Source organism: Uranotaenia lowii, chromosome 2, assembly GCF_029784155.1.
Source record: "Uranotaenia lowii strain MFRU-FL chromosome 2, ASM2978415v1, whole genome shotgun sequence".
NCBI lineage: Eukaryota > Metazoa > Arthropoda > Insecta > Diptera > Culicidae > Uranotaenia > Uranotaenia lowii.
In genome coordinates this window covers 296750406-296765959 of record NC_073692.1, presented here as the reverse complement: position 1 = coordinate 296765959, position 15554 = coordinate 296750406, and the positions used below count along the sequence as shown (strand labels likewise).

General features: G+C 37.7%; 1 protein-coding gene across 5 annotated transcripts in view; it reads left to right on the top strand.

Annotated features, from left to right (window-relative positions):
• The first annotated feature begins 2309 nt into the window (after window positions 1-2309).
• The window catches only part of LOC129748160 (uncharacterized), a 61563-nt gene continuing 48318 nt past the window's right edge, over window positions 2310-15554 (top strand). Inside the window, exons 1-2 of one of the 5 annotated variants that reach the window (XM_055742674.1) lie at window positions 2311-2959; window positions 11735-11882. The gene's annotated coding sequence lies outside the window, so the exon portion shown is untranslated. Of the gene's footprint in view, window positions 3079-5635; window positions 5660-11734; window positions 11883-15554 lie in introns of those variants that run through there. The other 4 variants (XM_055742673.1, XM_055742676.1, XM_055742675.1 and 1 more) reach the window with 4 other exon arrangements.

Here is a 15554-nt window from a genome sequence, read left to right as displayed (position 1 = left end):
TTTAAAATTCTACTTGTATATTAAAACTCTAAGGACTACAATAAACGTGTTAACTACTCGAGATCGCAATATAAAAGTGTAAAGATGGAATGACACTTATGTTGAGCTTCCGCCCATCATCGTTGGAGCCGTGACGTCTATCAGGCTGACGGCTGTCAACGGATTAGTTGGTTGATGACGATGATGACGGGGGGTCCCAACACTTTTCTAGGAGTTGCTTTCCACAGTACACGACAGAGCAACAAATTCGGCCTCGCAGAATGAAAATGCTGTAGACGCTTGACGCTTAGACTAAGATCAAGGACCCCTTTCAAATCCATCCGTGAAATATTGTGTCAATTTGACACTATTTTTAGTTTCATAACTAGCAGTAGCATAACTTCCAGGAGTTTCCAAAAAAGATATATTTCTTCTGGAACCAGTAATCTCAAAAACGCAACACAACTAGCATGTGTAACATGGTGGACATGTTGGCAAATGGTTGAACGATGAATCTAAAGCCGGACTCGGTTTTTAAAACCTTTTTAAAATGTTTTTATTTCGATTACACTGGTTTTCACCAAATTTCATCAGAACGATTGAATCGGAATAAAAACAGTTCTAGCAGGTTTAAAAAAACGAGACCCTTCGGTTTTTCATCATTCAACCATTCCATTATTGATGATGTAAATTTTTTCACAAGAACAGTAAATGGGCCTGAACCCGTGAATAGTGATGAACATAAATATGACATGTTATGAAAACTCTTTTGAATTAAGGTCTACTCGCTCATTTCAACACCTTATCATTTCTTCTACCCTTCTAAAGGTTGATGCGGTAAAAATTTGGTCAAGGAAAACGCTTGTAAATCGGTGAAATCGTTTATTCAAAAAATCAAATTAAATTTCTTTTTCAAGTTTAAATAATAAATATATAAAATTCAGGAAAAATATTCAGTTAGGCTTCCGCTTTTCCAAATCCGAATTGCCGGGCCTTACGCTTAGCCCCTGCCATCAGATTTTGTACAGCCACCTTGTCCACCTTCTTCGCCGCAGAACGCCAATTTGCCTTGAACTACTGCTCGTCCTTAGCAGTTTTTTGGTCTTCTTTAGGTTACGCTTGACAATAGCCCAGTATTTCTCAACTGGGCGGAGCTCTGGCGTGTTGGGAGGGTTCTTGTCCTTGGGAAACAACTGGCGGCGTACCACTCCATGGCCTTTTTACGGTAATGGCAAGATGCCAAATCCGGCCAAAACAGTACGGAACAACCGTGTTTCTTCAGGAAAGGCGGCAGACGTTTATTCAAACACTCTTTCACGTAAATTTCTTGGTTGACAGTCCCGGAAGCTATGAAAATACTGCTTTTCAAGCCACAGGTACAGATGGCTTGCCAAACCAGATATTTCTTCGCGAACTTTGACAGTTTCATGTGCTTGAAAATATTTGCTACCTTTCCTCTTCCTTTTGCCGTATAAAACTACTGTCCCGAAATCTGCTTGTAGTCGGCTTTGACGTAGGTTTCGTCGTCCATTACCACGCAGTCAAACTTCGTCAGCATCGTCGTGTACAGCCTCCGGGATCGCGCTTTGGCCGTCGTATTTTGTTTATCATCGCGATTTGGAGTCACTACCTTCTTGTAAGTCGATAGTCCGGCTAGTTTTTTGGCTCGATGCACGGTTGTAGACGATGCACCCAGCTGATTTGCGGCATCTCGGAGAGAGAGGTTAGGGTTTCGCTTGAAACTACCGGCAACTCTCTTTGTCGTCTCAGCGGCTTCCGGTTTTCGATTTCCCCCCGATCCAGACTTCCTGGCTGTCGATAAACGTTCCCCGAACACTTTAATTACATTTGTAACGGTTGATTTGACAACTTTTAGCGATTTTGCCAGCTTGGCGTGCGAGTAGCTCGGATTTTCGCGATGCGCGAGCGAAATTTTGATACGCTGCTCTTCTTTCTTGGACGGCATTTTGACAACTGAAGAGTGAATTCCAAAATCAAAATAGGAGCAACATTCTACACACACACACACCTTCGAAATGAGGGGTGTTCAGGTTTTTTAAATGCAAAATTGAAAGAAATACGTGAAGTTGATATTGACCAAATTTTGACCGTATCACCCTTTATCCGTATATAATAAACCAAAATCTCAAAAAGTTATAACTTAAAAAAATAATAACGAGTTTAACGTTCTCGATTTTAGAATTCACCAAAAGTAACCTTTCTAGCAACTCTCGGTGCCTAATGTGACGCGTATCGCGTACCATAAACTTGCCGACCTGACCACACCGGAGAAGGTCCCCCTAACCCAGTCTAGTCAGTCAGTCAGTGCTCATCTGAACGCGACAAAAGCCGGACCGAAAAAAGGATCATCCAACGTAACGCTCGGTTGGATTGGAGTGACTCTACTTCTGTCTATAGATATTATTTTTCACAGATGTGTTTAGCGGACAACAGAATTTTTCCGCTGTTGTTCCTTTTCTGTGCTCGCATGAATTAACAAGCCACATACGTGACTCAGTGATGTATGTATGTGGGACCGGTTCAAGTATCGATATTATTTAAACGGTCTAACTAATTTTTGGAAGAATAGTTTGGAACCAAACACCGGAAGTAGTGATGGAATAATTACACACATCAGTCACGAGATTCGAAGCCGTGTTGAAGCTGTCTAGTCCTCGCACAGTGTTACGTTATTCGGGAGAAGGACATTTCCATCCTCATCCCGTCCCACAAGGATTTGTTGCCAGAGGGTGGTATTTTTGGGAGGGATGAGCAGAAACCCGGAGAGTTTTCGCTTACCAATATGTGAGAAGAAGAGCGCCTTTCGAGTTTTGATGTTTAATAGTGCTTGGGCACGGTGAGTGAGCCATGCTGATTTTTGGCGATTTTTGCAAAACAGTCCTTGTGCGCCGTGAAGACGGATGAACCGCCATTCGTCCGGTTCTGCTCCAGGATAGGAGTCGTGGTGCGATAGGGAAAGGTGATAAAATCGGAAAAAAAACAAGTGAAATTGTACCAATTGATGTGGAAAATTTTACTGCATACATCCAAATTTCTTTTCTACGTTCCAACGAATGGAATAAGTGTTCTCGACCAGAAGTAAGATCTCAATAAAATCGAAGGGGGAGTTTGAAAAGTCATTACAAGTGTGCTGCCGGAGAACTTTTTCCGGGTGAAAATTTTGCCTAAGAAGGCGTGTGTGAAAATTTTTCGTAACCAAATTAGTGGGATGGATTTGGAAGATTCGTGAAGCATCCATCCCTAAAAAAATGTTAAAGAAATTATTACAAAGTGTTATTTACATAGAATCGATACAATTCAAGTAGCATGTGATCTGAACTGACCAGTAGTTCGAGGCTGTAAAATTATAAAAAAATTTACAGATCGAAAAATTTGACCCCATAATAGTGAATTCCTTCAATGCTCCTACGGTGGGAAGTCTGGTGCGCTTTTCCGACGAAGCAATGTGCGAAAATATCCCACGGTATTATGAAACGTGGAATGCTTCTACGCAGACCGGTGTGACTGGAGAACCTTCTTGTGCTAGGTTTCTTTAATGAGGCGTTTTCCTGGAAGTTGGAAGATGAAAAGCGTGAGAGGTTTTCGTCGGTGAAGAGTGCTAGCAGGTCTGGATACTAACCAGCAACAGCAGCAGCCCTTCCGAATGCGGTGGACAAACAGATAGCTATACAAACATCTAGAGATGTCCAATTATCTGCAGTACCTACCTAGCAGTACCTACTTACAGTTTGTGTGTTGGATGATTAGCAACGCTGGAACAATTGCGCTAGTGGCGGGTTTATTGTCATTTCACTTTACAGAAGAAAAAACTTTAACAAATATTAAAGGAAAACCTAAATTTAAAAACGAAATTTTGCAAATGGCAAACAGTAATAGTCGGTACATAACTTTAAATATCTGCGCAAAAAGGGTGACCCGACCAAAAAGTTCTTAACCAAAATAACGTTTAGAATAGGTATTTTTTTACTTTTAAAACAATATTTGGACAGTCCTTCCGTCGCGAAAAAACGAATGCTCGGACGTTCCTTTTCATATATGTACTGAGATTTTTTTCTCAGATAAAAAAATTGCAATAAATCATAGAAACGTCACTTTAACGTAAAAAAACAGTTGAAAATCAAGGAATATTGAAAGAAGGTAGTGCCGAGAGCCGTATTGGATTTTTTTCGTGACGTCACTGTTGCCAAGCTGTCGAAGGTTTATACTGGTAGAACCCAAAATTTCAAAGTTAAACACATTAAAGAACTAAATTAAAATCCAATTTGATTCGGATTATGTTGTAAGGTTACTAGTTGATTGTGCTATGAGGTTTTTTTGTGTTTAATAAACTGCAGTGTGTATTATTCTTGAATTTGTTATTGAATGCACAGTCATGCTCTATGTGAAACGTGCAGAAATAATAATTTTCCCCTTTCAAAAGGTCTGATTGGTAGTTTATGGCAGTGCACCTCATCGTCATGATTTGAATCTAACATGGTGTACCATATGAATTACTAATTTAGAACAATTAACCCCAATAAAACCATTGCAACTTTGGTTTACTAAATTCAAATAAAAGATTGTGGTTGGATTCGAAAAATACTATTTTTGGTTATTTTATTTTATCAACAATTCAAACCTAACTGATTTCAACATTTATAAGCAAAATTTTGAACTAATCATCAAGTTTTGTCAATTTGAGTTAGGATACCTCAGCAACTTCAATCGTCTGAATTAAAGAAAAACAACTACTACATTTAACTTTTTTAGTATCAGTCTTGAAGAACAATAATATTTCTAGAATTGTGTGCCTTCAAAGTAGAAAAAATCTTCAAATTTTTGTAATTGCTAATAAAAAAGGAAAAATTTCCATATAAATTCACAGATTATTGGCAACAGTGACGTCACAGGCGGTACTAATACTAAAGCAAGGCTGCCTCGGCACTACCTCCTTTAAATATTCCTTGGTTGAAAATTTTGAACTACGATCGAAAAACGCATATTTTTGGAAAGGAAAAGTTATTTCATTTGGACTTTAAAGTTCAATTTAAAACATATTCCCTAAAAACATGTAGAAAACGCTCTCGACAGAAAGTTCTGTACAGAAAAAAAACAAAAAAAAAACATGTTATAGAACCTTCAACTTTTGAAAAAGACTTTAATTAAAAATTTTTCGTGAATTTTCCATCCCTTTTTATTTTTGCTTGTCCTCTCTGTTCCATCTTATTGTTTTGAAGTTTTTATTGTATCTGTCACAACCGTCCGGAGTGAAGCACCTTTCACTAATAGCCACCTCGCCACTTGCCGTCAATCAGAATTTTGAATCACGAAATGTGATCAAAGTAACCGCAGGTCTTTACTAACGAAAAATCATAAGCAGAGCAAGTGTGCGAGTGCATTGTGTGCCGAGGTAAAATTGTGAAACGTTTAAGCAAATATTGTTTGTAAATTCTTATTTCCCTAATTTAGTCAGTTAGATTAGCTACAAGCAGTTGTAAGTGGTAGGAACATTCTCTAAAAAATAACTGTACCAATCAGGTAAATTTATACAACAGCATATATAAATTGTAACCTAACCTAAACTAATCTTCCCAGCTGACGTGCTACACGAAAGCATACAAAACTACAAAACACGTGCTACCCAAGTTGCGAGCACAGATTAGGCAGAAGGAAACTAAACGTAAGTCATTTATTCCACTAAACTATAAGAACCTTTCGAACCAAAAGAAATCATTAACAATGTGGCAACTATTGTAGGAATTTCTTTGTACCAAATTTTATCATTGAAGGAATTTATTAACGACACCGAATAAACGTACATACTGTTAAATAAAGGTCGTTTTAAGAAATCGGAAAATTTTATTCCTCTATCTGTCGCTCACGCAACAGTATCAAGAAGAGAAATCTTCTTTGGAAAGTAGTTCAAGTAGTTCAATATTTGAAATCAGTCAATGCTTTTCAAAACACATGCCATGGATAAGCTTTGAAGATTATGTGTTGCTTTTCTACAAAATGTTATACGATATATGTTTTGCCATAGCATTACGCAAATTTTCAGAGCGGGAATTTCCCGAATGGTTTGATAGAAATCTGCTGTTGCTTTGTAGCAAGGAAAAAAGGATTCATACAATCGAATGATTTACACGATGATCAAGAAAATTACAAAGTGATCCTCGGAATCTTCAAAGAAGCCCACCGAGCCACCGAGAGGCTTACTCAGCGTACATTTTGAGAGTCGAACGCGAAATTAAGTCCCACCCAAAGCAATTATGGAAATATGTTATCTCGAAAAAGAAAAATAAACAAACGATCGTAAAGTATCAAAACAACATGTTGACGCACTCACAAAGTACAGCGCAGCTTTTTGCTGAGTTTTTCAAAACGAAATGCCCATCGATCCTGTCATACACGATATTAAAAGGCTTTCAGCAATGAATTGGCTAGTCCTTTGTATTCGGGATTGTTCCCCTTTTGTTTGGAAATAGTCGCGAGTGACCCCCATTCAAAAAAAGGATCTAGAAATATTGCAGAAAATTACAGGGGAGCAATATTATCTGCTTTGTCAAAAAAAAAAGAGAAGTTGGTGTATCACCGGCTATATACAGCGGTTGAGAATAGAATTTCGCCCCATCAGAACGGACTCTTCAAAAAAAAATCAGTGGTAACAAATCTTTGTATTAGATTCGATGGGCAAGGGATTCCAAGTGGACTGAATCTACACCGACATGTCGAAGGCCTTCGATGTATCACGAATCAACGAAATTTTGGATGCATCAGCGTGAATTGGTATTGCAGGAAACATCTTACCTTGGATCAAGTCTTATCTGGTGGATAAGTATCAGTACGTGTTTGTCAATTCTGTGTGCTCTGCACCCTTTGAAGCGTCTTCTGGAGTGCCTCAAGGCAGTCACTTGGGACCTTTGCTTTTATTTCTTCTGATGAACAATTGCCGGACTCTCTTTTGGATGCTTTCGTGCTGATTTACGCAGATGATGTGAAACTACTTTTGCCAGTAAAAGGGATATAAGATTGTAGAAAACTTCAGAACGATGTAATTGTGTTCTCTAAGTTAACGATCAGAGCCAAGCTGAAAGTAAATAATTCAAAATGTGCAGCAACATCTTTTACGAGAAGCCGTACACCGATCCAGTTTACGTATTCCCTTAGTGGCGAAAATATTGCAAGATTTTCCAAGTTTAGTTAGTTTATTTTTATTCAAAATAGCGTCTTTTCATTTTGCCACAGCGGCGCAATCGTATTGAAGGAATGCACTCATTACTTTAATCTAAATCTCTTATAGAATGATTGTTTTGTCTACAATCAACATTTCTTCTAGTTAAATAACGTTGAACATTGCTTTCTAAATGTGCTTAAATTAGGAATATTTTTCATTGGGTTTGGTAGTAAATTCCAAAGAACAACACTTTGACAAAAAATGTGCAGTTTTAAAAAGACGTTGTATGATTGGGGATCATATGGTCGGGATGCGACCAGATCAAACTGAACGCCATCAACAGTTTTTCGAGACACTTTAGTTTAATGTACTAATATTTTCAACTTTGGACAAAATCTGTAAAACTTATTAACCAGAATTGATAGTTTTTAATCCGAGGAACACACCCCAGTGGATAAATTTACTTGTTTTGGTCTCTCAAACGAATGACATGAGTTTCAAAATCTGCAATTTTAAATTTTTCTCATGGCGTTCAGTTCGGTCTGGTCGAAGCCAGGCCATATAATTTCGCGCCCTAGTGCCGTTCAAGGGTTGGAGCATATTGAAAAGAGATGAAGGATATTTAGTGGTGACGAATTTATGAAACACTAGCTCACCCGGTGTGCTTTGCCACATCTTCCATGGAAAAAATTAAGTTCGTTAAAGTTATAATAGTTATAATAATCAAAATAAACTTCCTTTCAAATTAAATTTCAACATTATTCAAAAGCGAACTATTTTTCATGGCACCTGAGTTCCTAAATTGTCTTGAGTCTCAACGTAACTTGAAGGTTTGTAGGTTGAAGGAGCCACCCTTTAGAAAAAAAATAGGAGGGATCTTCAAAACAATAAAAACCCCTTTGAATTAAAAAAATCGCCCCTTTTGGTGCGGGAGGAGTTAAACAGTCAAATTCGCACATAATCAAAAAGTGTGCCAAACTTTATGAGAACACTAAGACATTGAATTTGTTAATAATGATATGTATGTTACATTTGTTGAATATGAGAGTCTTCATTCGTGAAAATGGGAAGCGTCTGTAAATACAATATACCATTAAATTATGTTAAAACTTATTTGTCAATTCAATAAATCATCTCATTATGTCAAAACGGTTACGTTTATCAAATTTGAACAAAAGTTCTTCGAGGATTGTTGAAATTTTGTAAAGTATTGTCTTTTTTTGTATGGGAGCCCCCGCTTTCTGGATTTGCAAGGGTTTTATAAATTCTAGAAACCATTTCCGGTATTGAAAACGGCTACACACCAAATTTCACATTAATCGGTTCGGTAGTTTCTGAAAATTGTTCGAATTCTGTCAAAGTTTTGAAATTTTGTATGAGAGCCCCTTCTTTTTAGATTCAGAGAGGTTTGAAAGTATTATAGTAAGCATTTTCGCTCTTGAATACGGCTACAAACCAAATTTCAAGTCGACCGGTTCAGTAGTTTTCGGGAATTGTTCGATTTGTGTTATATTTTTATTGATTTTGTAAGAGAGCTCCCCTCCTTCAAGTTGGAGCGGTTTAAAAGTATTTTACATACCTACCATATTTCAAATTGATTGGTTCAGTAGTTTTCGAGCCTATAGGGAACAGACAGACAGACATTCATTTTTATAGATACAGATAGAGAAGATAGATGAGTGCCCTTATTATTTGAATGGAAAGAGTCTTTCAAAACTGTTCGTATTTAATTATATTTTTGAAGATTTTTTTTACAGTAACGGTAAACGTTTAAAAATCTTCAAATAATCTCATGACATAAAGAACTTTAACATGTGCCAGATTTGATCAAAATCATTTGAAAATTGTTCGAGTTTTGATATATTTTACAACGAATATGTAATAACCCCCCCCCCCCTTTCCTACAAAAATATTTATAAATACAATTATTGGTCAAAGTACATCTAAACCCGTCTACCACCATAATAAGTCATTTAATGATGTCCAAACACGTTTGTGTGGAAAATTTGATGAAAATTACTAACAAATTGTATGAATTGTGTCATATTTTATGTGAATTTTGTATGTATGTAGACCACCCCCCCCCCTCCCTTAAGTCGGATGGGTTTGTAACTATTATAGAAACCATCTCCGGCCCAAAAACCCTCAAACGCCAACTTAGACGATGATTGATTCAGTAGTTTCCGAGTCTATAGATAAGACATGACCGAACATTACTTAAATTGTAAAACGAATATCCTAACAACTTATGTTGCAAATGAGTTAAAGACGTTAACAAACATAAAAATTAAGCGCAATTTTTTTCGGTCGAGAGCTCTTGCAGAAATACGGTAAAATGAATGTTTTAAAAAGTTTTAATTTGATGTTCTGGTTTAGGAAATTTGACTTAAGCTTTATGTTCCTAAGCAAGCCGTAAATTTTACCGCATTGGTTCAATACGTGGTTATCCCAGTCAAATCTACTATCAGCGATAAATCCTAACCTTTTAACCTTGTTCGAAAAAACAATTTCATTATCTCCTTGTTGTAAGAAAGGTTTATTTGTGCACTGTTCGTGTTATCAAAAGGGCATTGGATTTGGATGCATTCAACGTCATCAGATGATTTTTTGCCCACGTATTTATAGCTTGCAAATCTTGGTTCATTAACCAGTTTGTTTTAGTTTTTACAATTAATATACAGCTGAATATCGTCAGCAAACAAATGAATGGCGCAATATTTTACAATGCTTGGTAAATTGTTTATATACATAGCGAAGAAAATAGGGCCTAATACGGATCCTTGAGGCACTCCGGAATTGACTGGTAGAAAACTAGAAAAACTTTCATTGCTAAACAATGCCTGATCCCGGTTCTTTAGATATGAATAAATCAATTCAATAGCCGTTGGCTGAAAATCGAAATTTATGTTCGATTTTCTACAGAGTTTTTCATGAGAAATTGTATCGAATGTCGTCGAGCAATCGAGCAGCACCAGAAGAACTTTATGGCCTTCATCTATGAATTTTGAAACATCGTTGCTTACTTTAAACATGGCTGTTTTTGAACTATGTCCTGGTCTATATCCAGATTGATGCTCAGTTATTAAGTTGTTGAGGTTTAGATACGTACATATTCGTTTTTTCATTATTCGTTCGGAAACTTTTGATAGGGCACTCAATATACTGATTAGACGTAGATTCGGTAGCGAAGATAAGTTGGTTTTTTTCTTTAAAGGGATAATCTCAATAAGAGAGAGAAGAGAGAGAGAGAGAGAGAGAGAGAGAGAGAGAGAGAGAGAGAGAGAGAGAGAGAGAGAGAGAGAGAGAGAGAGAGAGAGAGAGAATTTTTAAGTAGTTCGGATGACGGACTCTGTCCATATGTCCCTAAAATATGTAAAATAAATAGGGTGCCAAAAATAGGATTATGTGTCGGACTCAACATCATGCCAAATATCAGCTCATTTGGTTAACTCTAACGGATCGCTCAACGAGTCTCAAGTTTGTTTGGAAAACATATTCGATACGGAAAACTTAAGATTCAGATTCAGTTTTAAGTTTAAGAGTTCAGCTCCAGATACAGTACACAGATTCAGGATCCCGTTATCGGATAGATTTTGATTTTAAATAGAGACATCGTTTTCGGGCGTCAGATTGGAATTTTAGATCTTTTTTTCGGTTTCAGGTTTAAAATTCAGAAGACTTGATTGAGCAGCACTAGAAAAAAGTTATGCAGTACAGCAAAAGTAATCATACCCAATCACTTTTTTTAAAGCTACATGAAACCCTGGAAATTAGACTGACATGTTTGTCATAGTTCAGCTAGCTTCGAGATGAAAAAATTGAAACTTACTTATTAGCTTGCTTTCAACGTTCTACTCTGTCTGAACAAATAATTTTTGAAGGAATTATTAGTAAATCCTTTTGAGTACTATGTACTCGATGCAGAAGTTGAAAGGAACTTTTATGTGACTCATCAAATCGGTAAGAAGCTGTTATTTATGAACTTTTTTTTATAAATGTATTTCCAAATTTAGTTTTATGCTTAAAAAAGAATACAGAAATACATTCCTTTACTTATACCGAATTGTTCATCAGTTATCATTTGCACCAGAATCATTCCTTCATTATAGTTTTCCAAGAAACATTCATTATCACCTACACACCATCACCAGTTAAGCGGTAACTCCTAACTGCTTTCATTCTGCCACCCACACGAGTTTGACAGACATCTGACCCTGTAGGGGTTTTCTTTGGTTTTATCCATCGCGACATATCTTCACAAAACATTTCCACCACCCACCATCAGATCCCCACCCCAAAAAAACGCCGGGAATGTCTTTCATAAACGAAACCAACCACTACGTAGCACACTTTCCACCCTTGGAATACTGAAAATCGTGTCGCAGGTTCTGGGTTGTTATAACGAAACGAAGGCGAAGGATTCATAAAATTCCACTCCGTTATTATTGCAAAAGCTTGGAGAAAGTGCCAAGGGCGCCAGGCCGGGTTTCCAAGAGTTGGCTGGGCGATAAACTATCTTTATCGAAAAATCGACAGCGTGCTTATTTGGGTTTATAAATATGTGTTTTTTTTTTTGTGTAGAATTGTGTTATACTCTGGTGTTTTTTAAAGTACAACCGATGTTCGTGCCAAAGGGGAACAAAGAACAATTTTAAGGAAAAAAAAGCCTGTACGAGTTTTTTCGTGTCGAACCAGTGTTGAAAAACCAGCTTCAATACCAAGAGAATTGGTAAGTAAATAAAACATTTTTGATGTTATGTAAGTAACTCACTCTTCAAAACAATGAGGAAAGCGTATAATCGGTACATTTAAAAGTTGTGGAGCAACTCATAATGTTTCATGAAAGATTTATAAAATATTCTTCATAAAGTCGCTGTTTTAAGTGTACTCCAGGACAGGAGGAAACTTTTTTTTAACACTAGAAGGACCGGCAAATTGAATATACCTATTCGGACCGTGACCAGTCAAAATGACTGGTAAAGGGGAATTTTTTATAACATACTAGCTGACCCGGTGTGCATTGCTACACCTTGCAAAAATAAATGTAATTTGTAATTATTTATCCAAATTTAGATTTTTGTAAGCATTTTTCTAAATCAAACCTCATCATGGTTTAGAACCAACAACTTTGAAATGAGAGCTTGTAACCGGAGGCGGTTCGGTTGGGGGAGTTTTTTAAAAGGGGTAGGTAAGTGGCCGATTTATGCGCCACTCCCCAGAGGGAGATCTTCCACCTGTTTTGCTTTGCCCGGCTATGAGACCTATCCGCAGGGCGGGTATAGTCCTTAGTTTTAACCCAAATAAGATTAAGCCCCCAACTGTCCCTGGGATCCTCAACAGTTGATCGATGCCAACAGAATGTTCGGTGGAAAATTTAAAAAATTTGAGAAAAATGAATGTTCGGTTGGCTAAGAGAGAAACTCTGGAAAGTAACGCAAAATTATCATAGGTCAACCTCTTCTGACCGGGATATCCTAGATTGCTTTGGAGGAAGAAACGGAGGTTGGAAAACATCGGAGCCAACCCAACTCAAAAGAAAAATACGCCCGATGAAATGTGAATTCCCTTCCTCTAAAATTTCCAGTAAAACTAAATTTTATCGGTAGAAAAACGAAAAGAGTTTTGTATTCAAAAAAATAATTTCCATTATACAACTTTTATTACAATCTTGTATTCGGGATTCAACTCCTTCTTGCTAGCTAGCTTCTATTTATAACTCGGCACCCTTGGTGCGGCCTACTCTGCAGATTTTCCCCCAATTAACTTCTGAGCTACCTAATTTGTTCTATTTTTAGCTGGAACTCAGGTGCGGAAAAGTAGTGCGTGTTCTAATCAAAAAAACGGCTCAGTAGTTTGCTGGCCGGCCATGGACTTGACGGCTAATAACGACAACCGTCTTAAAAAAAGCAACTCAGTGCAGAAAAAAATGATTGGTCTAGATCCAAGATTCGAACTCAAGTCATTGGATCGTAAAGCACCAACGCTGACGACTAGGCTGTCAGGTGGTGGCGAAAATATATGTCTAGGGACCAATCAAGTTACATCACATGCGCATGGATAATTGTTTCAAATGTGAGTACTCACTCTTAGAGATTCATGGGGCTTGGTGTTTAATTACCCATCGAATCTACCGTTGCTGTGCTGCTGTCGATGCTGCTGCTGCCGATGATGCTGCTGCTGCTCATAGCACGGTTACAACCGCCAGTGGATTCACCAGCGTGCTTCACCGGATGTCGACGTCGTTATTGAGGTCTGGTCGATGCCGTCGGCGTCCCGATGAAAATCGTAGTCGTCGAGCCGAAAACTGAAGCCGTCTTGCGTATGCCGCTCAGGGGTAACGGTTGCTATTCCGCCTGAACGTACCACCGTTGTTGTAGGGGTGGAGCTTCGGCTGGCGTGTTTTGTCACGAGTCGGTGATATGCAGTACCGGAAGTGTGATCTGAATCTGCTTTTTGGGAGTAGAGTTAGAACACGCTTCGCACTAATATCTTTCCGCATTATTTTACCTAAGGATCTTCTGAATCACACTTTAAAGAAAAATCCTATGATTTTCGAAGCACTTTATTGGCGAATGCTTCACTATACTACGGGGGGAAAACGATAAAATTAATTCCACTAAAAACCCAAAGGGTAGAAAATTCACATTTTAAGCTCTACCTTTAATAAGAGCACACGACTCGCGGATTATAGTACCCGGTCCTGCCTCTACCACAAACTAGGACAAAATGGACGAGTCAAGGTATCAATCCCTCAAAGGAAAATAGCGAGTCCATACATTTCTTCAAAACCGAAATTCGTGCCGACTCTCGAAGTCACGACTTTCTCCGAAAAAACATTTCTTTTCAAAACTCAAATTTTCGGTTGCCCATCCCGAGGCGTCGTACGAAAATTGAGAATCGAAGTTCGGCTGAGATTTGAAATTATAAGAATAAAAAGAAGAACTTCTTCCCTCTCTTTGGATCAGATTCATACACGGACAAAGCATCCCAAACGGTCATCGCCCTCTAAAGGTGTTGCATATATCAAATTTAGAAAACCCCAAATTTAGAAAATAGCCGCCCGCGCTAGGCAACAGAACTCATTTAATATTGCGGCGGCTAAAATGACTAAGCGAGGACACAGTCACTTGTGGAAAAGCTTTTTAGAAGACGGCGGCAAATTTGAGTACTGGTCGGCTGGAAATGTTTGTGAGTGATTATACGGTGGGTTCTCTCTTCTAAATCTCTCGATAAAATAATATCTTCGTTCACGGAGTTTTAATAAAAGTTAACGCTAAATTGAATTAAGAAATAAATGAAATTTCTTAATTTTGCTACCTGTTACATCATTCCCTACTAATTTTTCGAAAATTTGATTGAATTAAACCAAGTTTAAATTCAATCAAATTTTCGAAGGTCGCATTGAAAACCATTAATAAAAACCTTTATTCTGGGGTCATATGTTGTCAACATCAATCTAAAAGATCGACTCTTCCTCTGTTTACAAGATGCAGCAGAATCGTTACACTTGTACTGACCATCAGCGTTTTGCAACTCCGGTCTCCAGCAGAAAAAGAAATTAATCTTAAGAACGGTTATTCAAAGATTCGACCGAAGTAATAATCGCTTGCCTTCAAAATAATAATCGAACTATCTGACTTCATAGATCGAATTGACCACTGCTTCAGTAAATTATAACAGAACTGTTCTTGGACGACCTTTCGTGCTCGTGAATTAAAATAAAACCTCAATCGTGTCAACATTCGATAAAGCTGATCACCGTAGTTTTCTACTGCAAATTTGATCACTACACCTCATGTAACATTCCTATAAAAAGAACTAGTTAATTCGACCAGAGCCCATTCCTCAGGACTTCCTAAGATCTATGGGATAATCTTACTAACTGAAAAATAATACTCGGTATTCTGCATCTTTCACTCCTCAATATAACAACTAAGAATCCTGTGAAATCAGCATCAAAACCTTAATGGTCTGCCTTTGTTTAGAAGATAATACACTAGAAAATACTTTCCCAGTACTGACATTTCCCTATCCAAAGACTCAACTATTATTCTGTACGTGTTAAACCTATCAAGTAAAACTCGAAGAAACTCAAATCGCAACTGAATAAAAAAAAACGTTTGACGCAAACTATTATGTTGCGAAAAAAAGTATTTAACTTTTTCTACTATGTGACCCACCGTCACAATAACTCGGTAACTCACGAGACACTCAGGCGCGCGATTGAAATGTCAGTCAAAACGTAAACAAAAAATTCCGATTTTCAGTCCGTCGCGATTTTTACCTCGGAAGAATTATGTGAAAACCGGGAAAAATCATGTTTTTCCTCATCAAATTCCATCACAGGCGTCTTGCATGGTCCTTAGGAGAGTAAACATCATAAATCTGTATCGACTATCGT